Source organism: Anser anser (genome assembly GCF_964211835.1).
Source record: "Anser anser genome assembly, chromosome: 18".
NCBI classification, from domain to species: domain Eukaryota; kingdom Metazoa; phylum Chordata; class Aves; order Anseriformes; family Anatidae; genus Anser; species Anser anser.
In genome coordinates, this window is record NC_139739.1 from 14,592,343 (window position 1) to 14,618,163 (window position 25,821).

At 46.4% G+C, this 25,821-nt stretch overlaps 1 long non-coding RNA gene across 1 annotated transcript; it reads left to right on the forward strand.

Annotated features, from left to right (window-relative positions):
* Positions 1-15,255: 15,255 nt before the first annotated feature.
* Positions 15,256-19,613, forward strand: LOC310883545. The gene is made up of 4 exons (XR_014573591.1): positions 15,256-15,472; positions 15,654-15,686; positions 17,104-17,196; positions 17,678-19,613. It is a non-coding gene; the product is annotated as an uncharacterized lncRNA (long non-coding RNA).
* The last annotated feature ends 6,208 nt before the right edge of the window (positions 19,614-25,821 follow it).

Consider the following 25,821-nt stretch of genomic DNA (forward strand, 5'->3'; position numbering starts at 1 on the left):
CCTTCAGTCCAGCTACCAGATTCTTCATAATCCCAGCAGAATTATGCCATGTATTTTGAATTTCATGATCAAATATTCCTGTTCATTTTTCTTTTATCTTGGCTTGAACTGGGGCTCATTTTAAGGGAAATGGCTCATACCAAGGAGCCCTAAAATCAGAGGACCAGGAGACCACACCACCGCCCGGTTCCCCACCTTAGTGGCCCAGAGGTAGCAAGGTTTTCCTCTGCCCAAGTGGTGCAAGTGCCTCTGAAAGCTGCCATGGCACGTGAAGCAATGGGACGGGGGTCCCTATGGCTCCCTGCAGCCCGAGGGGCTTTGCTAACCAGCACATAACGTGCCAGGCAGTGCTGTCTCCTCTAGACCGCTCCTTCAGCCCCTCCTGGGTCACAGGGATGGACACGCTGGAATGGTCTTTGCCGACTGCTTTAAAAATCCTGACAGCTAATGTATTGCGCTTCCAGGCCCAGCACAACTTTTTCCAGAGTAATTACTTTCGATTTCCTCACAATAAATACACTGCTATCTTTTCCTTCCCAATAATTGAGTGTATTTATTCTTAACTAAGATTAACTGTCTTTTGGAGCCTAAAATGAATGGGGTTGCCTTGGGAGATCAATATGAATGCTCATAACCATCATCTATTCGTGAAGCCTGTGCTAGTCCTGAAGACCCTCCAGATGACCTCGGGTGACCAATTCTCTTTTTTTTGTTGACCTATACACCGTGGTCCACGAAGCCATGTAGGAAATCCCCATTTAGGGTGGACCTTATTGTCACTGGTGTCACCCCTGAGGAAGCAGAGGTTGAAATTCTTCTGTCATTTACTCACTCCATTCTTTCTCCTACTTGTTGTCCTCATCTTTCCTCCCTTCTTCAAAGAGCAGAAAGATTTGCAGCAGTGTGGATTCCCCAGTGCCACCAGAAAGGAAAGGATTTGCCCTGTGGTTCTACATCAGGGAATCTCTTCAGCCTGAGGACAGCGTCTGAAAATAGGCAGCGATGGGATGGCAGCAGAGACATGGGCTTCTGCAAAGAGGGTGGAGGACTTGGCTCTGGTGACGTGCCTGAGGCAACAAGCCAGATGGAGGGTTGTCCCACATCTTTACAGTCTTTGATTTCTCTGGGAGAAAGGAGAGAATGTGGCTAAACCAGGCACATTTCTCAAAGGCAAGTCAGAAATACCTCCCATTTCTTTGGGCCTAGTTCCCATGGGGACCTCAGCTGTGACCATCTGGTAGGACTTCATCGTGTTAGGCTGCAGGGTAGTTACTTGGCAATCTAGAAACAAAACAAAACAAAACAAAAACAAAAACAATCTGCCTGATACAGATGCTGGGCACTTCCGCAGCGGTCAGACTGGCCATCTCCTCACCTACCTGGAAGGAATGCTAAAACATGGAGATGAAAATCCCGGGGAAAACCAGCACTGGCACAGGTCTGAAGTGTTAGAGTGAACCTGAACAAAATCAGTGGGAAAAGGGCTGCACTGTGAGTGCTGCTGGACTCTCTGCTGTTAAAGAGACAGGCAAAAATGACTCTGCTGTAGCCTCTCCCAGGGCTCAGGGAAAGCTTTAGTGACACACTTACGTTGATAAGACAGGAAAGGCTAATGAAGGTAGCATGACTGTGAGACATTGCCTTACAAGAAAAATTATAGCTCTATAACAGCAACAGGGCCTCATTTTTCTTTCAAGGTGGGTAAATGTGCTCTTTTCTTCTTGCTACAAGGCAGCTGGAGACCCTCTGCAGTGTGTCTGGCCTTTCAGCAGCAACTGTTGAAGCCTTGAAGTTCATGGCACAGTGGCTGCTTTCCGTCTCCTTCTGCACAGGGTGGAGATCCAACCCAAGACCATGAAGGATTGAACTGGGCCAGCTGGATGCAGCCTTTTCCTCTCCACCTGCCACACATAGAGAATATCCAGAGTGGAAAGGAAAACTCATGTTTTACAACACTGATGGTACAAATACCATGTTTTTAATGTTATTTGAACTGTGCCATGTGTATTTTCTAACATGGGCAAAAGAGGTAAAGAAAAAGCCCTTGCATGCTAAGACTGACTGCAGCAAGAGGATGACACGGACACCTGAGCTGTCTGTTAGAAATACTGTCCCTAAGGGGATATCTGCAGTTTTTTAGAAAACAAATAATAGCTTCTTGGGCTTTCCTCTCACAGCCTTTTGGAGGCTCTGTAATCTAGCTTTCATGGGGCTTGCACCATGATGTTGTATCACTGTGCCCATTCAGGTATTTTTAGAAATGTTATTAAATATTAAGTTTAAAATGATCATATGAGGAGTCCTTTCATTTTAGGCACGCTTAACTACCCAGCTTTGAGCCTTAAAAAGTTGCCTGGCTTCTAGGTCTTCAGCAGAAGTCCACTTAAAGAGACAGTCTAATTTTCACCAGATGCCTCAGGTTCAGTGGTTTATAGCAGTATAGGAAGGGCGAGAAAGTGGCAGTGAAATGTTGATTTAAAGCCAGTTAGTACTGCCTTGTTCCTCATGAAGAACCATTCCAGGTGAGCCGTGGTTCTGCTGCCTTCGCCCAGAGGAGATGTCCAAGGGGGACCCTGATGGGAGCAGGAGGCAAAGTGCACGAGCCTCTGAAAAGCTTCTGTGGTTCCTCTGCCTTTGGGGCAATCTGTTTGTAACTCTTTGCTAAAGAAATAAGACTAGTGCATTTCTTGTTTCCTTAAAATCTCCAGAAAAATCCACCCCATGCCAAACACCCCAAACTGAGTGGTCTTGCCATCTGGATGAATTTCAAACATGCCTATAGCACTGCCTGAAAGACTTCCTCTGCATTTCACTAGCCCGCTTCCAAGGCCAGCTGAGTCCTCCTGTGAAACAGAACTAAATAAAAGCAATTTGCAAAAGCCCCGAAGATATGGAGTGCACTGAGAGAGCATCTTCCTAATGGCCAAGTAGCAAGGTCTTTACTCCCTTGTGTCTCAGATATCTCGTCCCTCGATGCGCACTCCCCACTGCTGTCTGCAGCATCAAGGTCAGGAGCGGTTTGGAGCAAAGAACACCCATCTGGAGTCAGTCCCATGGTTTCCAAAAACTTTGTCAGTTGTATCACTTTCCCATCTCCCAGAGGGAAAGCTCAATGATTGTATTCCACCTATTAGCAGGCATTTAATAAGTATTAGTAATAACTGGATAGTATAAATTTTAATAATAAATATTATAATTCTTAGCGCAGCCATTAATCAATTTGTTATCATTGAGGTAATAATTACTTAAAGATTTATAACTCCAGTTAATGCTTTTTAATTAATTTAATTTGGTGAGGTGAGGAATTGAAATAAAAACACACAGCATTGTTGGCATTTCTCAGTTTAGGAATCTTCAACTTTTGTCTTAAGGTTAAGGTTGCGTTAATCACTCAATTCCTGTGTTTGTCCCTGCATTGCTGACACCTCCCAGACTTGTGAATGTTTGCAGCCCCATAGCCCTCTGGCATGGCAGGGCACTGCTGCGGTCCCTAGTTTGGTCTGGGATGCAGCAGCACTAGCCGTACACTTGTAAGAGGACATGTTTAAATCTGCAATGTTATATACAGCTTAGTATCAGTTTTTAGCTCAAGGGTGAGGAATTGGTACCCTGGTGCTGCAAGGGAGACTGGTATCTCTAACTGGGGGTGGGAGAGAGGGTGTCCTGGGTAGGAACAGCCCATCCCAGGGAAACCCTGGGATGAGGGTTTGTCCTGAACATCCCCCATGGTTTAGGTACAATGCTCAGATCAGCAAGAGGAGTGGGATTCGTGGACTGAAATCCTCGTTGCACCAACCAAGGAGCTTCCATCAAGCAGTGAAGTGGGATCATGGCTTTCTGATAAAGTGGTATTAATGTCTGAGGAGCACTGCTGAGAATGGGAAGAGTATTTAATCCCAGGATGGGAAAGATTTCAGTTCTGTTTCCTGCTCTGCCATGGGAGATTCTTTCCCAGTGACAAAAAGGGATACTCCAAAATCCTGGCTGTTTCGGTTGGGATGTTCCTTTCAGTGGAAACTGAGCTGCATTTCATGAAGGAAAATGAGACCCAGGAAGAGGGAAAACACAGGGCTGAAACTGCTGGGCATCCATCCAAGTGGCAGCAGGCGGACACCCGCAGCAGGTAGCTGGTGAGAGCAGCCAGGACAGAAGTCACTGATAGCATTCAGGTATTTAAACATTTGGATGTGACCCCTGCAATCCTGTCAATGTTAAAGGAGACATCCCTTACATCCCCCGTGCTGTATTCACCCAGCCACAAACAGCTCAAAGCCTTCTGCCCAAGTCTGACGCATGCCTTCAGGAGCCACGTTGCCCAACTCCCAGCATCCAAGTTAGGACAGACAAATTGCACACATAATACCATCCGTCTCCAGGAAGGAGAATAAAGCACCAGAAACGTTGTCTTGAGGGTGAAGGGTGAAGAGGAGCAGTGCTCAGGGAATGCATTTAGTGCAAGTTGGAAAGAGCCTCTTGACATCAGGGGTAGCAGAGGCGAAGGAGCTGAGGCTCAGCACACCAGGGTTTGTTACAAGGCATCGGTCAAAGGGGCTTTTCCAATGGTGGAGTGGGGACCACAGGGATGTCCAGGAGGATATCTTGCCAAAGGTCTTGGAAATGGCAGGTGTGGTGGGTTGACCCCGGCCAGCAGATAAGGCTCCATTGCTGACCAACCCTCTTCTGTGAAATTTCCCTTACTTAGGCCAAGTAAATTTTCATATGGCATCTATACTCTTCCTCCCAAACACACTTAATCTTTAGAGATTACTTCAAAGAGTCTCTCTATTGTTTCTCTGATGAATGGCGTCTTTCTGAGTAGGCCCCCAGGCTGGGAATCATTTCAATTAATTTTCGTTCTCTCCTTTATGCATAACCCTCCTAGTCCCCTCAAGAAGCATTGCTATTCCCTCCTGCATAAAATGTAATGTGTGTCAGTATTTTATTTTCAAATTGACATTTACCTGGGATTTCAAAATGAGTTAAAATCTGATGTGAGTTTCATTTTGTTAGGGGCATTATTTTTACTGGATTTGCAAGTTATAAAAGGCAGTCCTCCCTCCGAGAGACATCACCCCTGGCAGGGGGCTTCCAGATGGTTATTTTGAGAAGGAATCCCAACAAATTTCTTGTTTAGCTGTATCAGATGAACTTATTTAATATAATAACAGAGGAGCATAAAATGTCTGCATACAAACCATACAAAAAATGTGCATTTCTGCGATTACAAATTTCAGTGTGTGTGGGCTGTTCTGGAGTTATTGTGTCATTTTCTGTAAAAGGCACTGTTTTTCCATCTGCTTTTGGCTGGGGGTCTGATGACAACAGGTATGGCACAAGAGAAGAGCTTTCTTCTTCCTGTATGGCCTGAAAGATGCTTCCCAGCTTCATCTCACTCCAGTTGATGCTACCACTAGAAGAACTCATGTAAACAAAAATCAGGGATGTCCTTGTGTATTTCTTATTGCATCTGAGAAAATACTCCTAAGTTACAAGCTGCAACGTGAGGAACAAATCTCCAGTGAAGATGCTGGGACTCCTCAAGAATGGAGCCAGCGAATAGATGGGTTGTACCAGTATGTTAACCATGGTGCAGAGTTGCAACTTCTCTCGGGACTCCTAGGACAGTCTGAAGAAGCTCTCTTTCTTGGTGAACAGGTGTAGGAGAAGGACAAAAACACCAGTAATTGAGCCCCAGGGCATCCGAAACATGGCATGCACATTGCTGTTAGGAACAGAGAGGCCAGTTCTCTACTGTTTGGAATTTTTATTACCCTTTTGTAACTCACTTGTCTCACGCGAGACAGTGAGCAGAGGATGACGCTTAGACTCTTTCGCAAAGATTTACCTTCGTGTTAGATTTGTATCCCAATATAACATGCATACATATAAAGGGTTAATCCTCTCTCCAGGAACCTCAGGGCTTTGTTGAAATACCTTCTGTAGCTATCAGGGAGCATTTTTTGTCATAGATATGTGGGGCAGGCACGCATCTTTCTTTGTAGCATAGGGAGACTACTTCCAGCCTGGCCAGTATGCATTTACTGTGCTCTGCACCACTTCATGGCTTCTTGTTGTCTTTTCTACTTCCTCTGACTGCAAAGCTCATGATTGTTTCCAGCGACATTTACCAGGCTGTAGTGCCACTTCAGGAAGCTGCTCTGCCGCTCTAGGCCTGTCCCACTTGAGTTGTAGTCTGACATCTTAGATCTTCTTTTGTCTTTGTAATTTTGGGTCATGTAACCCTTCTGGGACCCTCAAGATATTTAAATAGGCTCTGTGCTGAGGAGAACAACCATTATTTCCTTGCTTTTTTGAACTAACTTCCTCATTTAGTGTTTGCATGGTGCAGTTCTGGGGCTGGGTTTCAAAGAGAAAAATCTTTTGAGCGTTTTGCTGCTCACTTCAGTTGTGCTTACCCTATTCCATCACAATTGCACAGAGACTGACTTTTAATTAGCTTCAGAGCTGTGTGATATCTTTAGGAGCAGTCAATACAGCCATTGGGCTTCCTTTATTTGTGAAAAAGACATGAAAAATATGCAGAATAAACTGTATAGTTCTCCATAAGGGAGGAGGGAAAAAAAAGTCCAATTTTATGTGGTAGCCAGTTTTCTGCAACTTTGTTTTTGCAAGAAAAAGGAAGAAGAAAGGAAACAAAAAACAAAGACTAGGAAAAAAGAAGCATTTATTACACTATAATGAGGTAAAACCAAGCTCACATACCAATAGGGGAGCTGACAATAATATATGGCTTTAATTAGCAATCAGGATTTGAGGAACAGCTTATTATGCTAATAGTTTCAAAGCTTCCCAGTAAAAAAGTGCCTATGGAGAGATTTGCTAATGACAAGGAAATCTCCATTTTGTAATATAATCATGTAATTCTCTAGACAATAATTACACATTTCTTTGCATGTTTGTTATGAAACTCTGGACTTCAGATTCTGTGCTGTGTACTCCCAGTGGACTGAAAAAAAAATATAATGACCCGAAACTTCTGTTCCAAAAGTGAGTTATTTCAGCAGAATTCTGCTCTTCTGTAGGAAATCTGCCACACCATGGATTTGGACTGAAAAAGCACCGAAGTTTGATCCTGAGCTCAATGAACTGGAAAGGAAGCAGGACCTGACAGCTGAAGGCAGTGGGATCTGTCTCATCAAAACTGCAATAGGTTCATGGTCAGACCTGCAGTTGTGGGGTTGAGCAGGGCTTGGTGGGGAGGACATCCCTAATTAACCTCACAGCGGCAGGGTTGGGGTCCCAGTGACAGTCACTGTGTGCTCTGTGAAAGGCATTTGGTGATTATGAATGAATTCTAGGGGCACCGTGCCTTGTCCTGGGGTTGGGTGTGCCCTGTGGTGACAGGAGCACAGGAGGCACGAGCCACCTGGGGACACGCGCCCTCGCCAGCAGAGGTGCTGGGGTTGGTGGGCAGTGTTTGGAGGCAGAAACAGTTACAAAGCTCAGTCTTGTCCCCATCGCCAGCTCAGTGAGTTCTTTTTTTTTTTTTTCTTTTTCTGTCACTGAGGCTGTGTGACCTTTGTGGCCATCAGGTCTGGCTGCACCAGGAGGTCCCACCCAGGCACCCCTCGGCTCACTCTGCGTTTTCTGTTTGAAACACGCAGGCTATTTGCAAAGGCACACAATTGCAGGTTTGTGTATTTAAAGCCTGCCACTTCCCTAACTGAGGCATTCCTGTGTTCTGTATCAGGATTGTCACAAAAGGGACCTGGGAAAAAAAAAAAAAAAAAAAAAAAAAAGGGAAATTGCTAAAAAGCCCTTGACTCCTGCATAAGTTCGCCTGGGGCAGCAACCTGAAAGCAGGTTCTGTGGCCTCACAGTGACACTGGCTAACAGAAGTACTGTAAGCTCATCAACTGCCCTGCAATTTCTCTTAAGACCTGGAGACCCCAGGCAGTAACAGTGAGCTCAATTATGGCAACTTCCTTTAAAATGGCTTGGGAGTTCTCAACAGAGCTGCTTCCCCAGGACCGTCTGAAGGAGCAGTGCAAAGGGTTGGGATGGATGCGTGCAGTGTGGGAGACCTTGGCTGGGCCCTGTGCCTTGCTCTCCCCAGCCACCGCTGTTGCAACTTCCCTTGGGCTGCCAACATACAGGATCACGGTGCATTTGAATGGGGACATTTTGCAGGACTGGGTCTTTCTGGTGCTTTTTTGTGCATTAACTTGTTCTCTCCAGGTTCTCTCTCATCCCTGCAGCTGATTTGAGCTGGCACATGGAGAGATCTTTGGGCTTTTGGCCTTTCCACCCTGGTCTGTTGTGTTGTTCTAATGCAACCTCTTGGCCTCAAACTACTGAGACCCAGCTCTGCTCTCTGTAAAATGAAAATAACTTGATGTGCAAGTTACACCTTACTGTGCCAGGTCACTCAGAATCACCGTACTTGTGCCTGCGGCTCCCACTTCAGCTCAGCCACAGGTGGGCTCTGGGCAGCTCCCACCACCCAGCCGATGTGTACTGATCTTCACAGGGTAGCCAGAAAGTGGAGTCTCCTGGGCATGCTCATTTGAGGCCATGCTGTCTGCTTTCACCTTTCCCTCCTAAAGAGGGAAAAACTGTTTCCAGGCTTCCAGCTAGTTAAGGGAACCTTCCAGGAACAGCAGAAAAAATAGTTGAATGAACTGTTTCAAATGCAGGTAGAGACACACATGAAACAGGGAGGAAAACCACTATCAAACCTTCCTCCCAGAGCAGCAAAAACATGAGGCTGGAGGCAGAATTCCCACTTTTCAGGATTAGTATGTGCAGAGAAACAAAATAAAATGGAGGCTGGCAAAAAAGACTCCTAAACCCCAAAACCAAGTCCCCCCCCAAGTCTATTCCCCTGGTACAACAGGACTCACAGAGGAATACTCTGCGTCTCAAAACACATCCACCCCCCCAGCTGCTGAATTGGTGAACCAGTCTCTGGCACCCACAAATGCTTTCACAAGAGTAAAAGAAATATTTTGGGGCTTGAACCAGAGGTGGTGCAGATCAGCAGTTCCCTGTCTTACATCTAGTTGGGTTTGTGCTGTTGCCCCTGAATTTATTCTTTACCAATTCCTACTTGAATCCTTCCCTAGATGAAACCTGACACATACATTTATTTGTGCTTTTTTTTTTTTCTTTTCGTGAAAGATGATTTTTTTCCATCTTGCTTAGTTAAGGTACCAGCAAATGGTGAAGTCTGGAATGTTTTCAGGTTTTATCAATAAGGGTGGTTTAATTTTCCTCTACTCCCAGATAAACTGGAGAAAGTACCCGCAAATTACAAAATATAAATTTTATTATATTTATTTAAATTATAAATATCATTATATTTATTATTATATGCAACTTGGTAGACCCCAGGAGCGCACTGTTTCAGAATATAAAAACAAACCTCTCAAACCAAAGATAATGTCCCTACAACCAAAGTCCACTACAGACAAAGAGGACAAGAAGTGGGAGAGTACAAAGGTGACAAGAATGATCTTTCAAGACTGCAGCACAGAAATATGAAATGAAAGCCAAAAGTTGAAGCAAAATAACTTTTCACTCAGAAAATTAGACATTAAAATTCTTTACAGTTTTCTTGTCTGCGCATTTCTTGCCATCAAACATCTGCAGGGTATTTTGTGTCTATGGGATGGAGTAAGAAAATGTATTAAACACTCAATGTATTTTATTTTGAAGCAAAGCCTCTCAGGTGGACTACAGATAGAGCATAGCTGGTAGGTGAGAGCTGAGGTGACAAGGACCCTCCAGAGCACATGTGCTCACTGAACACAGCTTTGCTGTGCCCTGGAAGTATTCAGGATGACACACTGCAGCAAACATTCAGGCTTGCCCACGTGGTTCATTCAGCAACCTACCAATTTTTTCAGTATTGCTGAGAAAGTCACAATGCTGAAATATTGCTGCTGAAAACTGGTCTGGCAGTTACTTGCGGTAGAATCATATTTTGTTCTTGAGATGAAAGAAGCATCCCTCCCAGCATCTCAAGCGCTGTTTATATGGACCCCAAATCCTGGTCAAAGGGGTTATACGAGTGTGAGCTTTGAAGTTCTGGCTCATTTCTCATTAATGAAATCACTTAATCAGTGGAGCGTACAAAGGAGAGTGACAAGTCCTTTAAAAGGCAACTGAGAAAGGGGGGCTGGTGCCTGAGTCCTTCTGAGTGGGAAAGAGGCTGAGTGCTCTGAAATTCCTTAGGTACCAGGCAGATAGTGAAGATAAAGTCTTAGATGAGGTAGTTTGCATGGCTTACAGCCAATACTAGGATAGGATGGGATAGGATGGGATAGGATGGGATAGGATGGGATAGGATGGGATAGGATGGGATAGGATGCGATAGGATGGGATAGGATGGGATAGGATGCGATAGGATAGAATGGAATGGAATGGAATGGAATGGAATGGAATGGAATGGAATGGAATGGAATGGAATAGAATAGAATAGAATAGAATAGAATAGAATAGAATAGAATAGAATAGAATAGAATAGAATAGAATAGAATAGAATAGAATAGAATAGAATAGAATAGGTGAAAGTGTTTTTACTGGGACCTTTAGCTCAACAAATTTAACACAAGGGATTTTCAGTCCTACATTTCCCTTAAAAGCATCTTTCAGATCAGTCACATTTGATAACTCATAACCGATCAATATGCATACTAACTTGAGAAGTATCACATGATTTGATAAAGTAAGTTAGTTACATATGTTACCGATGTATTTTAGCTGAGCAAGGAGCCATTCAGCTTTCTGTAGTAAAAAATATAAAATAAGATACAAATAGTGAAGTGTGTCTTTTCGTTCACCTTCACTGATTGCATTCTAGTGGGGAAGAGGCTGACCCTAGGGCCTCCTCCAAACTGAAGGTGGCTGTGTGAGTTCAGGTTCCCCACGCCCTGGGCCTGTACCTGCTGGAGAAGAGCTCCCTTTCCCGTCTTGGCCTTACAGATTTCTCCACGCTCTTTCCATAGCACCCTTCTCTCAGCACCCAGGAGATGGCAGCAGCACATAACAACCTTCTCTGATCTTTTTTTTATCGGAGCTTTTTTATGTTTTCTCCATGTTTGGGGTTGCATTGCTGTATTAATCTATCCTATTCATTAGTTAAGCAATTCATTTTAATATTCCGGGTTATTTTACAGCACATTTAAGTATGCTCAGTGTTCTTTTCCTCCTTATGTTAGGAAACTCCTTTCATTCCTGAATATTACAAAAATTTAGAGAAAACAGTAAAATCCTATAGTTTATCTAAATGGAGTAGATCTCATACATACATTCTTTTTTATATCTAACATTCTTCTGCTAACATTCTTAAAGTTGTACAACAGAACAAAAGTCACAGCAGTTAAAGAACATGAAAGAACCCACATATACAAAAATAAATATCTAAATCATAAGATGGATAAATACAGTTTTTGGTGGTTGGAGTCTTGAAGTTAATTAGGAAATTCTTTGTGTTCTGCAGAACTATTTATTTCTTGGTTTATTTTGCCTAAGATGAGTAATTTCCTTCAACCACATCTTTGGTCCTTAGTTCAGTTGCAAGGTGTAATCCAATCTGCTCAGCCAAAAGGGATGTTATTCTGTTTGTCAGTCTCTGACATTTCCGACTCAGCAGGGAGAAATGACAGCTGATTGCAAGGAGCTGCAGAAGAATCTCATGATTCTTAGTGACTAAGGCAGAGAATGTCAGATGAAATGCAATGTCAATAATTGCAAAGTGAGGCACAATCATTGACAAAGGTGTACTCTGAGCTGGCTACTACTGCTCAGGAAAGAGATTCTGGAGCAGCTCTGGAGAGTCTTCTGCAAATGCTAGCTCGGTGTTCATTGACATCTCAGAGACTTAGATGTCATTACGATGAAGTTACAATGAGGACACAAACCGAGCTTGTGCAGCTCTGTAATACACTGCATGCCCACACATGTGCAGATCTGCTCTCAACGCTAGAAAGGCAGGCACAGACTTGAAATGATTCAGAGGCAGGCAACAGAATGGCCCGGACCTGCAATGTTAGGCAGAGTAGACTGTACCCATTCAACCTGGGAAAGAGATACACAAGCATCTATTAAGGATATAGAATTGCACAAATGGTGGGGGAAGAGGAACTGCAATAACTGTGTACTCTCTCTCACAAGCTGAAAATGAGCAGCTAGTAAACAGGATCACGTGGCAGTGAATATAAGGCAGACTAAATATTGTTTTTTTTTTCTTTTTTTTTTCATTTTTCATTCACACTATGACTACAATACATAACTCTATGCCACAATGACTTTGGTGTATGGAAGTATTAGGTAAGTCCTAAGCGGTCATAGGTGGGACATAGACTAGGTAAAGGAATGCACTTATTTTTTCCTTCGTTAGGCTCTGTTCTCAAGTGATTTTACTGGACATATTCAGAGACAGGTAGCTGGACCTTTGGGATGATGCAGAATGTCAATTCTGTACTTAAGCCCCATGTCATGACACTGAGAGTGGTGTAAGTTAGCTGGGATCCTAGGTGGAGGAGATGACTTGGGTGTGTTGGCTCTGGCTGGGGTGTGCCACCACCTGCTTTTTGGTGGGCTCTTCCACTGCTTCATTAGAGCAGAACATTTCAGTTGGCCAGAGCTCCCTCCACCATGCCATGCCTGTCCCCAGTCCTCACACAGCTTCTGCCTGCTGGAGATACTGAGAAAGTCTCTGAGACATCCCTGTGCTGCTTCTTGCTCTCACAGGCCTCCAGTCCTTCAGGGCGGCATTGTATCCGATTCCTGCAGGATACTGCAATGGAAAATTTTCACTTTTCATTTTGCAACTGCTGTCTTTTAGACTGCAAAGAACATAACACAGTTTATAATACAATATGTTGTAATTGATTATACAATTTAAGAAACAAAATCACACTGCATTGTGCCAAAATTAAATGCTCTCATTGGCTGCTTGTAATTTTCCCCTCTAGAATTATCTATGAAGGAAATACAAATGTTTGGCTTCTCATTCCTATCGGGACTATATTTCAAAATCTCTGAAAATCTTGTTGGAGAAAACATTTCCTCTCTTCTACGTTACTTTGCTTAGCAAAGCTGTGTTAAACCCACACAGAGCAGAGCTTTGTCCTTGGGAGGGAAAAGGATCAGATATTGCCTGAAGCTCACCAGGGATTTAATTCTTGTTATTAATTTTATACAGAAGCTGTCTGGATACTACAAAGAAAGGGCAGGAGCATGAACTCCTCAAATAGATCATCAGCAAAAATTTATTAGCAGTAACATATGTTGGGTCTGATTTGTCTGGCTTTTGATTCCACCTGGCATTTCTTTTAGTCTTTGACACAGGAAAAGAAGAGACAGCTAACTGAGATGTGGATCACCCATGCCTTGCTGCATGCTGTGACATTAACAAGGCATTATCACGATTTTAAAAGTATGAGTTTCTCCCTCTCTTTCTCTCTCTCTTTTATTTTTTTATTTTTTATTTATTTATTTATTTTTGGCAACAGCCAGGTTTGTAGCCTGCAAGAGTGAGACATGCCAGCTTCAGCGACTGTGGTCATGTGTGATTCATTTGCTGGGGCTTCTCACCCACTGGGGACCTTGATGCCCAAGAGAGTGCATACAAGCAGCAGACATCCTGAATTAAAAGCAAGTAAGCCAAATGCCTGTGGGACCAAACCTTGCTCTGAAAGCAATCTTCCTTTGTATTTTTTGTGCAGATTTATCTCTGGAAAAGTTTGGCAACATCTGGGGCACTCAGGGATATTTTTGCATTGAAGATGTAATGTACGGTGGAAGATTTTCCCGTGGAGAAGCAGTGGTCAGGCCTTGGAAAGCTGTACTGTAACAAGATGTCTGTGCAGAGCACTTTGTGCTCAGATCCTACGCCGAGCACAAAGACTTGGCATGAGCATCTATAGCCTCTGAACACTGCCTTCATGGCCAGTGCCAGTGCAAAGGCACCTGGCGCTTTAGCCCAAAGGTGCCAATACACAGGTATCAGAGGCTGAGCCTGCTGTTGGGAGGAAACAAGTTGCAGATGAACACGATTTTCCATGAGCAACAGCTGTGTCCCTCGTGGCCAAATCTCCCTCCCTGTCCATCTGCACTCCTGGGCCCCTCATGTTGGTGTCCATTGGATGGCATAAGCAGGACGCAGTAGCAACAGCTAATAGTAAGTTTACCCAAATCATTCTTGGTTTTCAATATAATTAAACTATACATGGAATCTTACAGGAGTATTGTGAAACAAATTAAACCATGATTAAACCATGATTGCTTCTCTGATTCACACCTAACGATTCATTAGTTATTATTAGAACAAATGCAGTGACTATGGGGTTGCACTCCTAAAGCATATGGATTCTGAGGGTTTTAATTTGGTGGTGATGTTTTGTTTTGTTTTGTTTTGTTTTGTTTTGTTTTTGCTTACACATGGAAGTTGCTCAACAGAGGGAATTGCAAGTAGGTGTTGTGGTGATGTGCCCATGGGTGCCCCAAATCTTGTACCTTTTCTGGTGCCTGTGCAAAGTGGATGAAAAATGATACTGACCTTGGGTGGTTTTGCATCATACAGAAATGACATAGTTTTGTGGGAAAAGAGAGATTTGAGTCTGTGGATCCACACTGCAAGATGAATTGTTCAAATATATAGGGACTGGAATAAGCATGTACTTTGGGAATGAGAGCTTTTTGCCAGGCCTGGATTTACAGAGAAGACTGTTTTGCTGCGTGCTCGAGGGGATAGGGTGATGGTAGCTGGATGCATGCAGATCAGGGTTGTGTCCAGAACTGCTTTGCTCCTTTCATTGAGACATTTCTTGCTCTGACAGCTTCTTAGTGAGCTCATCAGTGGTGGTGAAGGACTCGCCGTCCAAGCCTTGAGCGGCTCCAAGTTTCCATGACAGATGGCCTTCAGAGACCATCTGTCGTGGAAACACAAACATTTCTGACAGCCTTCCCTCTCCCAAGGGTTGACTCTTCCCGTATTTAAAAGCAGAAGCCTTTTCCCAATACCACCCTTGGCTTTAGCTCCATGACTCGAAGTCCAACATCAGCTGTCCTGTGCCATGGTCCAGCTGCCTGCACTGTACACTACAGTGCCTGCATGCACATGTAATGATGCAACAGCAAGAGCTGCAAAAATTCCATGTGTGTATACACATGGCCTTTTTTTTTCATTAGGTTAGGAAGCAGCTGCAGTTGCATGGAGGCTGTTCCTTAAAAGTGAAGAATTTGAACACAATTAATAATCCCTTGCCAGGGTGATGTCCTTGGACAAACAAAAACTAATCCAGACCGTGTTTCTGCCTTCTTGCAACTTTTAATCTTCCATGTAAGCTACTGGGAACGTTTCTATGGTTACCTCCTAGAATATCAGTCTGCCAACATCAGGTCATTTCCATCGTGGAACTTAAATTCAAGCTGGTCTTTTAGCTGTGCTGAGCTTTAGTACTGATTTTAGACTCCTGAAGAGCTGGAGGTGTACAACTTAGAGGTGAGTTCACCACTGGTTTTGTAGTGTCTGTCACAATGTTGATAGTGATACATGATGGAAAATCAGCAAGGGAAAGGCAAAATACCAAGAGTTTCATGTCCAGAAATTGTGAAGTCATGGGGCATAATGGCTATGGCAAAAAAGACTAATGATCATTTCATTAGGTTATCTCTTGTTTCAGGCTCTGGAAATCTCTGGAATTGCTGTCAGGAAGGTAAGCACAAAGACAACTTTTTTAGCATTGAATGCATTAATGTCATTCAGCAAAGTAGGTAAGATTTGTTATTCTCATCAAGGAACTGTGCGTGTTCATACAAGGGGTAAGCCATTTGCAAATGTGACAATGGATCAGATATATCCCTTCTCATAATAAGGAGAAGTGGGAATTTCGATGCTGTCTGGGCTACTGTATTTCTGCACTCAGCAGCTAATCACAATAACACATTCTCTAAGCCAAAATTCTTCCTGACCTGAGTTTGAATGCATGTGCTGCAGTGAAATATATCCCTCTAAGTGCAGTTTCTATTATCAAGTTGGATTAGAAATACGCTGTGAATATGAGAAAGAATTTTGAACCTTGTTGTCAGCTCTAAGCAGAACAATCACTTCTTTTTCTTTTCAAACCAGGGAGGTCATGTTGCTGATAGTCACAAAAATAAGCTTTTTCGAGTCAGCAGCTTTGCCTGATCTGTCGAAAATGTCACTACTTGCTGGTAAATATTCCAAAAGCCAGAAGTCTTTGTTTCAAAACCCAATTATGGTGGCTGACTGACAACAATGCACTTACTTATCACAGCATCCAAAACACCTGGCCACTTAAAAGCAACAATGCAAATAGTTAGGGCATCATAATTCTTGCAGTGCCCGAATAGCGAACAAAATTATTCCTATTAAGCATGAATTTTATGATAGTACAAGGACCTTAATTCTGACCCAAATGGAATGCTATTGTTCCACTGGTAAATTCAAAATGCAAACACAACACAAAGACTTTTTACAACAAGGGTATAAAAATTATATATATGTAGTTTCATGACATATCTTGCATAGCAGTGACATTATTCCTGGTTTCAGTGCCAAACAAAGTCAAAAACAAATCTGAGGCACAGAACAGATCTCTGAATATGGTTAGAGAAAATTCTTTAAGCCATGGCAACTAACTCAGAAACTCAGAGGCTTGTAAAATACCTTCAGTAAAAGGTAAATAGAGTATAAAGATTTAATGCATGCCTAGAGGTCTGTCTGGGTGTCAGGCCAACTAATCATGCTGCTGAAGGCATGAATTCTTGCTTTATGTAGGGATTTACAAGTGACCTGGGACTCCATTAGGAAACCCAAAGGATTAAAAAGGGGGAGCTGTAGGGAAGATCCCAGACGGTTTGCTTGGAAATTGTACCTGTACTTAGCAAACACTGCAGGGCTACGTCTAAAACACGGGATCCAGAAGGCAGGAATCAACATCCTGAAGGAGGGGTTAGCAGGTCTGGTGTCATAAAAAAAAGATGTCAAGCAATGGGCTGAAGTTTTTAATGCATTGAAGAGGAGAGGTGGTTGGTGGAAGCATCTCCCCCTCTCCAGGCTTGCTAAAAGCTCTGCATGCAGGTGTACTGCCTACTGTTTTCTTGCTGCAGCTGTGGCGTGAACTGAGGATGGGGCTGAAGGAAGCATCTGAAAGACCTTTGGCTGCTGGCAAAAGGGAGAAAAGCCAAAAAATTAGCCTGCTGGTAAGGTGTTTGATTGGAGGGCAGAGAGTCAAAATCAGTGAGCGGTTTGGGTGCTTTGCTCTGGAAAGGAGGAGTGCGACCCTTCAGGATGGTGGAGTTGGGAGCAGAGAAAGAGGAGGTCCTTCCTCCCTCCTCACCTGCCAAGGAGGAGGCAGGGCAGTGGGCATCCCCGGGGGGCTGGTGCAGGGACGTGAGCTCTGTCTGTGGATGTCTGTGGCTGGCTGTGAGTGGCATGGGGAAGTGGTGAATGCCCCAAGGGCCTTGCGGGAGGGACACAGCACGTGGGAAACCTGACTGTGCTGAGCTGCAGGTAGCGGGGCTGGATCTGGGGATTCACCCTCCATGGGGACACCACCCAGGTCCTGTGGGGTTGCTCCTGGGGAGGGAGTCCCACGTAAAAGGCTCCTGGCCAGCCCCTGCTCTTGATGCCCATGCAGAGGCTCTGTGTGGCTCAGTCTCTGCTTCTTTTCTCTCCTTGGAGAGCACAAACAATGTCAACAGCTCCAGCATCATCAGGCACAGAAGGACAGACCCAGAGGAACCGCTCAGAGCTGCCATGCCCCACACATCACACACATCCATCTGTTCTCCTCGTGCCCCAGAGCAAATCACTCAGCATGGCAGGTAAAGCCTCTCTGCAACCTGCACCTGGAGTTTGCACCTGTGCCATGGGAGCCTCTGCGCATGAACCAGGATTCCTCCTTCCCTTCATTAACTACACAGGTATTTACGGGAAACTTGCTCTGATGGAAGTACCAATGCAGCTGCTCTGTCCAGTCTCCCACCCTGGAGCAAAACAAGGCTTTGCTGCTGCCCTTGGACTAGATGCCAAGGGATGCTCCACGTTTCCCTGGTCCAGACCCCTCTTTCTTCATGAGCTCTCTGCACCTTGCTGTAATGCATTAAACCACAGTGCTCCTCACAGCGATGGCCTGCTTGGAAGAAGAAAACTGGGGTCTTCGTAGGCTACTGAGTCTCCACCACGGACTTGCTGTCTCCATGCTCTCATTCCCACAAGAATGTTTTTTTTTTTTTTTTTTCCTAAGGTGAAGACTTCCCATTCAACCTTACTTACAACCAACAATCCAAACTTCTTCCCAGCCATGTTTGTGCAGCTATGCGCCTCTGTCACGTGGACCAGCTTCATGAACATGTTTCCTAATTAAACCTGAATGGTACATAAGAAAATGTCTTCTATAACTAATTATTTCATGCACAATCTGAAAACTAGTTAAGATCGTGTTTATGGTGTTATTGGATGTGTGTTCCTTTTCCAGCGTAGCTGAGAAAGGAAGCATTTGTCTGAACTAAAGTCAGATAGGGCAGTCCGCAGCCATCAGACACACTGTGGCTTTGTCTCTGGCGTCAAAGGAGATTTAAGGCAATTCTCTGTCTTTGACGCTGCCTGGCAACATTGGGAAGGCTTTTTTTCCTAATCTGTGAAACAGTAAGAAAGCCATTAAATGGCGCAGAGAAGGAAGGAGGGCACAGACATGACGTCCGTCTGTGCTGGCAGGGAGACTCTGCCTTGACGCTGGGAGGGAGACCACCAAGATGCGTCCTTGCCACAGGGGAGGCACAGCCAAAGGTTCAACCCACATGTTTGTACCGAGCAGTGCTTTTGACATTTGCTTCCCACAAGATTTTCCTTCTCATTAGTGCTTGGTTCATCATTTTGTGTTACTAACATACATCTTCAATGTGAAACTAAAAAAAAAAATAAAAATCTTCTGCAGATCTATTTAATGAGACACGAGCACAAATGGCATTACAAGATAATTCTTAAATATGTGAGCATTAAATCTGATGGAGAATTTATGCAATCGAATCACTTATTTATTTAGATGTTCAAAGCACCTATCCATAACAGTGAGTAAATTAAAAACATGCAAGCAGGGATAATCCCACAGGATAAAGCCAGTACTAATCTCTCAGTCTTTTGCCGGAGACAGGCTGTCTAATAGATTTTTCCATTCTCAAGTATTCGGGCTCAGTTTGATCCCCTTTTTGCGTGAGGGAAATGCTCTGTATTTCTAAGTCCCTGTCATTAAATCCCAATCAGGCTGCTGTGAAACGCAGCCCTAGGAACCGCACAATGAGGTTGGGTGCCTCCCCTGGCATGGTGTTTCAGGGATGTCTCTGGACAATTAAATGTGATTTTTTGTACTTTTCTGTTATTCCTGCACTGATGACGTTTTATTATCTCAGCTAGGCAGGGCTGCAGCCCATTCCAGAGAATGAGAAATGGAAAGACCCAAAGAAGAGGTTTGAAAAGCTACCAGTAGGCAAACTGAAAAATTCCCCTCGAAGTGCTAATTTTTTCTTTATTGCACTAACGACAGCATACATTGCTGTTCTTGGCCAATACTGGTATGTTTGTTTAAAAAACAAACATATGAAACCCCCAAAGTGCTTCTGGTAAAAAATAAAATAAAAATAAAATAAAAAATTATTAGTTCTGAAACAAAATATTTCCTTGGTGTTGCAGAGCCTGTAACCCAGGTGTTGCTACTTGCTGCTGCAGGGCTCACTGCTCCTGTGCACTCTGCAGTGGACGGCTCTTAATGCAGAACTCCTTTGAGAAGGAATGAAGTCTGGAGCGACTTGCTGCTAGCTGGGAGTCGCTGAGTACCACCCGCCAGACACTTCATGTGTTCTCAGAATCAACAGGCAGCTGCCATGGCTGGAAGAGTCAAGGTCATACTCAGGAATAATGAGATAGCCAAACTCAGGTTGGTGGGGACCTCAGGAGGTCTCTAGACCAACCTTCTGCTCAGAGCAGGATCAGCTTGAGGTCAGATCAGGTTGCTCAGGGTTTTATTCAGTCTGGTCTTGCAAACTTCAAGGAGGGAGACTGCACAACCTCAGATACAGACATCTGCCCCACATGGGGACACGGAAGTGTTGATGTCTTAATGCTGAGCTGAAACCTGCTTTAAGAGACAGCTGGGGCTTCTCCCTCTGTCTCTACCTGGCATGGTACAGTGGAGAAATGACAGTTCTTACACTAACTCTGCTTCCCAAAACATCATCCCTGTGGTTGTTATTACACCCGGGAGCTGCTGCAGTGGAGTATGGCTCTGCTGGGCCAGGCACTGTGCAAAGAGCATGAAAAGAGACCTGCTGCCCTAAGGAGCTGGATAGATATCCCTGGGTATGGTCAGGTCCTGCCCGAAAGCACTGAAGCTTTGCTCTCCTAAAGGCTGCACAGAGCCCCGAAATAACTGGGCTCTGTATAAATGGCTCTTTTAATTCAATTACTTAGTAAAATTGATTTGATTAAGAGCACAGCCTAGATGGGATTATTGCAGGGCTGCAGAGAGGGCTTGCTATGCTCTTAGAAGTAAGAGGAAGGACTCACACCACTGAAAATTCAGACATCAGCAGCATCAGCACTGCCTTTTGAGCATTTTCCCCTGCTCATAGTGTCGTTGAGGAGGCTGCAGGGTGAAGACGTGGCACAGTGGGCCTTGCTGTGGTCTCCTGCTGCTGTGGGCACTGCAGACTGACTTTGGAGCACCCAGCAGTGCCAGCACAATGGTGTGCATGGTTTGGAGCCCGTGAGGCTGCCTCATGGGGTGCCCTCCACAGGGGTGGGTGCAATTATCAGGGTAGCTGTGCAGATGATGCTAGCACAGATTTTTGTGGAGACAGTGTTACTTGGCTCTTGGTTGTCTGAAGGGATGCCTCAGAGGCACATTAGGCGCTGGAGGTCTCAATGAGCTTTGTGGGCAGCATCTCTTGGTCAGGAGAGCAGTGTCTGAGGTGTAGCTGCACAGGACGTGCAGCTGACAGTCATCCAGTGCCTTCCACAAGCTTCTGGTACCGTCATGGAGCACGACTCACCCTGTGCCTGTGGCAACATTTGTGGCAACATTGCAGCTTTGGCCACAGCATCTTACAGGAGCCACCGTTTGTGGTAAGCCGGTCCTCCCTCCTGTATGGGGAATAGTTTCCCTTGTGGCCCTCACCATCAGATAATGCTGGCCTGGGACATGAATCCCTTCTCTGCCACCCTCCTTGGTGCCAAGCACATGGAGAGCTCAGGAGCCTTGCCAGGGCTGGGGCTGGCCTCTGGAGTGCCCATGACTGCACACAGCTTGATGACAGTTTCCGCCTGTGTTTGGGGTGGGAGGGAGCCTGAAAATAGTTCCCACTGTAGGAACAAGGCCAGGTCTTCACACGCTACCTTCTTCATTCTCTGGCCTCTGCCACGAACTAAGGCTGGATCCCTGCAGCCTCAGAGCTGGAGCCCATCTTCTAGCTCTCCTGGCCAGCAGGATGTCTTCCTGCACATGCAGGCATCTTGGCTCCTAATACATTTTCCCCAATGAAAACAAAGTGGCTTAGAGCTCAAGGTATCACAACCTATAAACATTTCAGCCCCTGCCACCCCCAGCCATCTCCTGCAGTCCCCTGGATAGAGCTATTATAAAACCCAGCTCCTGATAACTCATCCTGGCAACACAGGGGAGATTTTGGTTTAATTGCAGTTGTTAATTCATTTTATCACTGCAAACTCTGCAACCTGATGGGAGAAGTGAAATTGCGTTAATGGATGGCTCCAATCTCTCAGCGCTTGGTGGACAGTTTAGCAGTGAGCCCTTCACTCTCCTGTCCTTGGCCAGAACTGCCTGCCACGCTCCCCAGCTCTCCTCCTGAGAACCCCTCCAGCTGGGCAAGCTCAGGCTGCCAAATGGCCCTCCTTGCTCTAGGTCTCTGTGATGGCAGCAGAAGACAGGCCATTACCAAACCTGTGGGTAAAGGTGTCTGGCAAACAGCTCTGCAGCAGCATCAAGGCTGCAAAGCTCTTGTGAGGACCCCTTTGGAGGGCTTGCTGCAGGGAAAAGAGCTCAAGTTCTGCTGCTCTGTAGGTAATAAGCTGAGCAGCTGCCGCTGCTTGGTGGGAAGCTGCATGCCCAGCATGAGTTTGCAATGGATATCCAAGGGTACCAACCTTCCTAGGAGAGCAGAAGGAAGCCTCGGTTCCTGCATTACCTGGCAGCAGCAAGTCCCCTGCATGCAGATACTGGCATGGGGGACATGGAACCTCTGTGGGAATGGCCAAAACCATCACAGCTGCCTTCTGCCGTGCCAGTGTGAGACCAATGTGTGGTGAAGCCAACTCTCGTGCAGTCATACTGGTTGTCCCCTGCAGTCCTGGTGGCTTCCTGTTCTCTTTGCTAACCAAGGCAACAGGGTCCCACCAGTCCGGTCCTTGCTTTTCCTCCCCGCTGCTGTGGTGCTAGGTTTGACAGCCACACTTCTTTTTCCTCATACCATCTCATTAGCTCTCTTAGTCTCTGCTCTTCCTTCTGGCTCCAATAAACCCCTCCTTGCAACGTTCTCTGTTTCCCATTAATCACTGTTTACTAGATATGTACATATTTATTGCTTTTTATCTTGTTTAATCTATCTGGTCTTACAGTCCCTATTCATTGTTGCTGCTTCCTTCCTAACTCCCACCCATTTATCTTTGTCTGCTGTTGCATCTGCTTGAGTACGATTTGATTATCGCCTGCCAGTCCTCATGCCAGCCCCATGCTCTGTGGTGTGACTTGATTCTGCAGAACAGCAGGTCTCCTAAAATCATCATTACCTGAGTTACAGTGGAGATGGGAAGAGATCCCTCCCCCACCCTCCTCCAGATCTGGTGTCCTCTCTGCCTTGCTTAGGAGGGAAGTGGATTTAACATGCAATGGGTCATCTGTCTTTGGGGGCCTAAAAGATTCCCAGGTATTTCATTCCACAGCTAGATGCACCCAGCAGAAGAGCTCCCTGTTTCATCCAGAGGTCCATCTAAACCTTGTACCTCCGACAGTAATGTCCAGAAAACTATGAGCTCTTCTTTCCTCATGGTCTCATTCACCACAAAAGGAGCAATCGAGAGCATGGCTTTTCTGGAAAAAAAAAAAAAAAAAGCATCATGAGGCACCTGGGAGACTCAGGAAAAATCACGGGCTTCTTTCTAAGTCACAAATGGCCATACATGGTAAGATGGCTCAGAAATGTATCTGCTTTGAAACTGTGCCACTCTGATGCCAGCAGCTCAGCTGTGGTCCCTTTTGCATCTCTCTCCATGGCGTGGAGCAAGAACATCATCCAGTGTGGCAGCTGAACATACCTATGTGACCAATGCTATGGCAAATGGCACGCAGTGAGCCAGAAGCCAGTCCCACCTTTCTGCAAGCATTCGCCTTTCCACGTGGTTTGCTCAGGGTCTTTGGTGACTTTCCGAACTCCAGCTAGGCCGGGGTGTAATATTCCAAAAAGACACAAATCAATTCAGTCATTTAATTAGCTGCCTTATTAGATGGAAGCTCTGTGCAAGGCAGATTGATATCGGGCAAGAGCTCTGGGGGCAAAAGCAACGCAACCTAGAACGTCTCCTCAGAGAAGGTACAGCCGCCTACCGACCTCAGGGGTGGGATGGAGAAAAGCTGCTGGCTTTAGGCCAGCATAACAGTATTTGTAACAGCTAACAGCCTTGAAGTTGGAGGTTTCCTAGATACTGGTGGGAACAATAAACTCCCAGTTAAACCGGAGCTAGTGTGGGATATGCTGCTGCACCTGAATGCATAGAGGTCCATGGGGGCTAATGAGAGTCACCCGAGAGCACTCAGGCAGCTGGCTGATGTCTTCAAGGGACCTCTCTCAATTAATTTTCAATGGCATTGGGAATCCAGAGAGGTCCCGGTTGACTGGAAGCTGGCAAATGTGGTCCCAATTTTCAAGAAGGGCAAGAAAGAAGAACCTGGCAATTCCAAGTGTGTCAGCCACAGTTCTGTGCCTGGTATTTTATTTTTTTTATTTTTTGGGTGGTCCTTTGTGGACTCAAGAGTTGGACTCGATGATACTCGTGAGTCCCTTCCAACTCAGATAGTCTGTGATTGTCCAAATGGCCTGCTGCAGCAAGGCCACCCCGAGCAGGGGGCCCAAGTCCAGGCAGCTTTTGAAGATCTCCCAGGAGGGAGCAAGCAGTGCAGGGCTCTGGCACCACTGCAGAGAGCCTGGCTCTGTCCCCTCTGCAGCCTCCCTGCAGGTGCTTACAGACATTGCCAGCTTCCTCCTGAGCCTCCTCTTCTCCAGCTCCCTCAGCCTCTCCTCACAGCAGAGCTGCTCCAGTCCCTCCCGCATCTTGGTGGCCTTCCACCGGACTCACTCCAGTGTGCCCAGGTCTGTCTCGGACTGGGGAGCCCAGAATCGGTGCCAGCACTCCAGCTGTGGCCTCCCCAGAGCTGAGCAGAGCAGAGGATCACCTCTCTGGAGCTGCCGGCAACACCGTGCCCAATGCAGCCCAGGACAGCGTTTGCCTGCTGTGCGGCCAGGCCTCGTTGCAGGCTCACGGTCAAGTTGGTGTGCGGCAGGACTCCTGGGTCCTTTCCAGGCGCGTGCCCGCAGCCTGTCCCGGTGCTGGGCTTGTTCCTCCTCAGGTGCAGCACTCTGCTCTGCTCCTCGGTGAACCCCACGAGGTTCCTACCAGCCCATTTCTCCAGCCTGGCCGGGTCCCTCTGGGTGGTGTCCCTCTGGTGACTCAGCCACTCCCCTGGTTTTGTGTCATCCCCAGATTTATTGAGGGTGCACTCTCCCCATCATCCAGACCGTTAACGAAGCTGTTAAACGGAACTGGAGCCAGCACTGACCCTGGAGCATTCTGCTCGTTGATGGCCTCCTACTGGACTCCATGTCGCTGACCTGCAGCCCCCGAGCCCGGCTGATCAGCCCGGTTCTAACCCTGCTCCCTGCCTGCCCATGGGGATGGGATGGGATGGGATGGGATGGGATGGGATGGGATGGGATGGGATGGGATGGGATGGGATGGGATGGGATGGGATGGAGGTGGCACCAGGACAGGGAGAGGCACTGGTACCCGCAGTGGGGCAGGGACTGGGATGGGGCAGGACAGGGTTCTTTCCGGGCGCGTGCCCCCAGCCTGTCCTGGTGCTGGGCTTGTTCCTCCCCAGATGCAGCAATTTGCCCTTCCCATTGCTGAGCAACTTGGGGTTTGCGCCTAGGCAGGGCACAGCCCCAGATGCCCACGAGAGCAGCAGCACCAGGCCGTGACTGCGCAGGAGGCATCTGGGTGCCGCCGTGGCCGGGCCACAGCAGCAGTGCAGGCTGGCAGGAGAGCAGAGCCCCAGCTGCGGGGTCAGAGGCTGTGGTGAGGAGGAGGCCAGGCTGGGGTGATGAGACCGGAGCATGGGCTGGGCTGGAGACCCCAGGCTGGAAACACCTTCCTGGGAGCGGCTGCGGAGACGCAGGCTGGAGCAGGGCAGCGGGTGCTGTCAGGGCAGCAACGCAACAGGGCAAAGAGTGGGCACGGCATCGGGAAAGGGAGGAGAAAGCAGCAGGGGGTGGGGATGGCAATGAGCACTCTGCTGTTTGCAACACTGACTCGTTTTCCATGATTTTATTTGTTCTCTGTGTGCTGGAATAGGACCCTGATGACCTTTGGGTCCTTTGGGGCCGGTGTGTCCCCCAGCTGCTCTCCGGCGCTGGTCTCGGAGAGTCTTCTATTGTCGCCGGCGGGGTGGCCTCTTCTTGGGTGGTGCAGAGGCCTGGGAGGAGTTGGTCTTCCTCTTGGGGGCTTGCCGGGGCCCCCCGGGTGGGCAGCCCCTGCCCCGC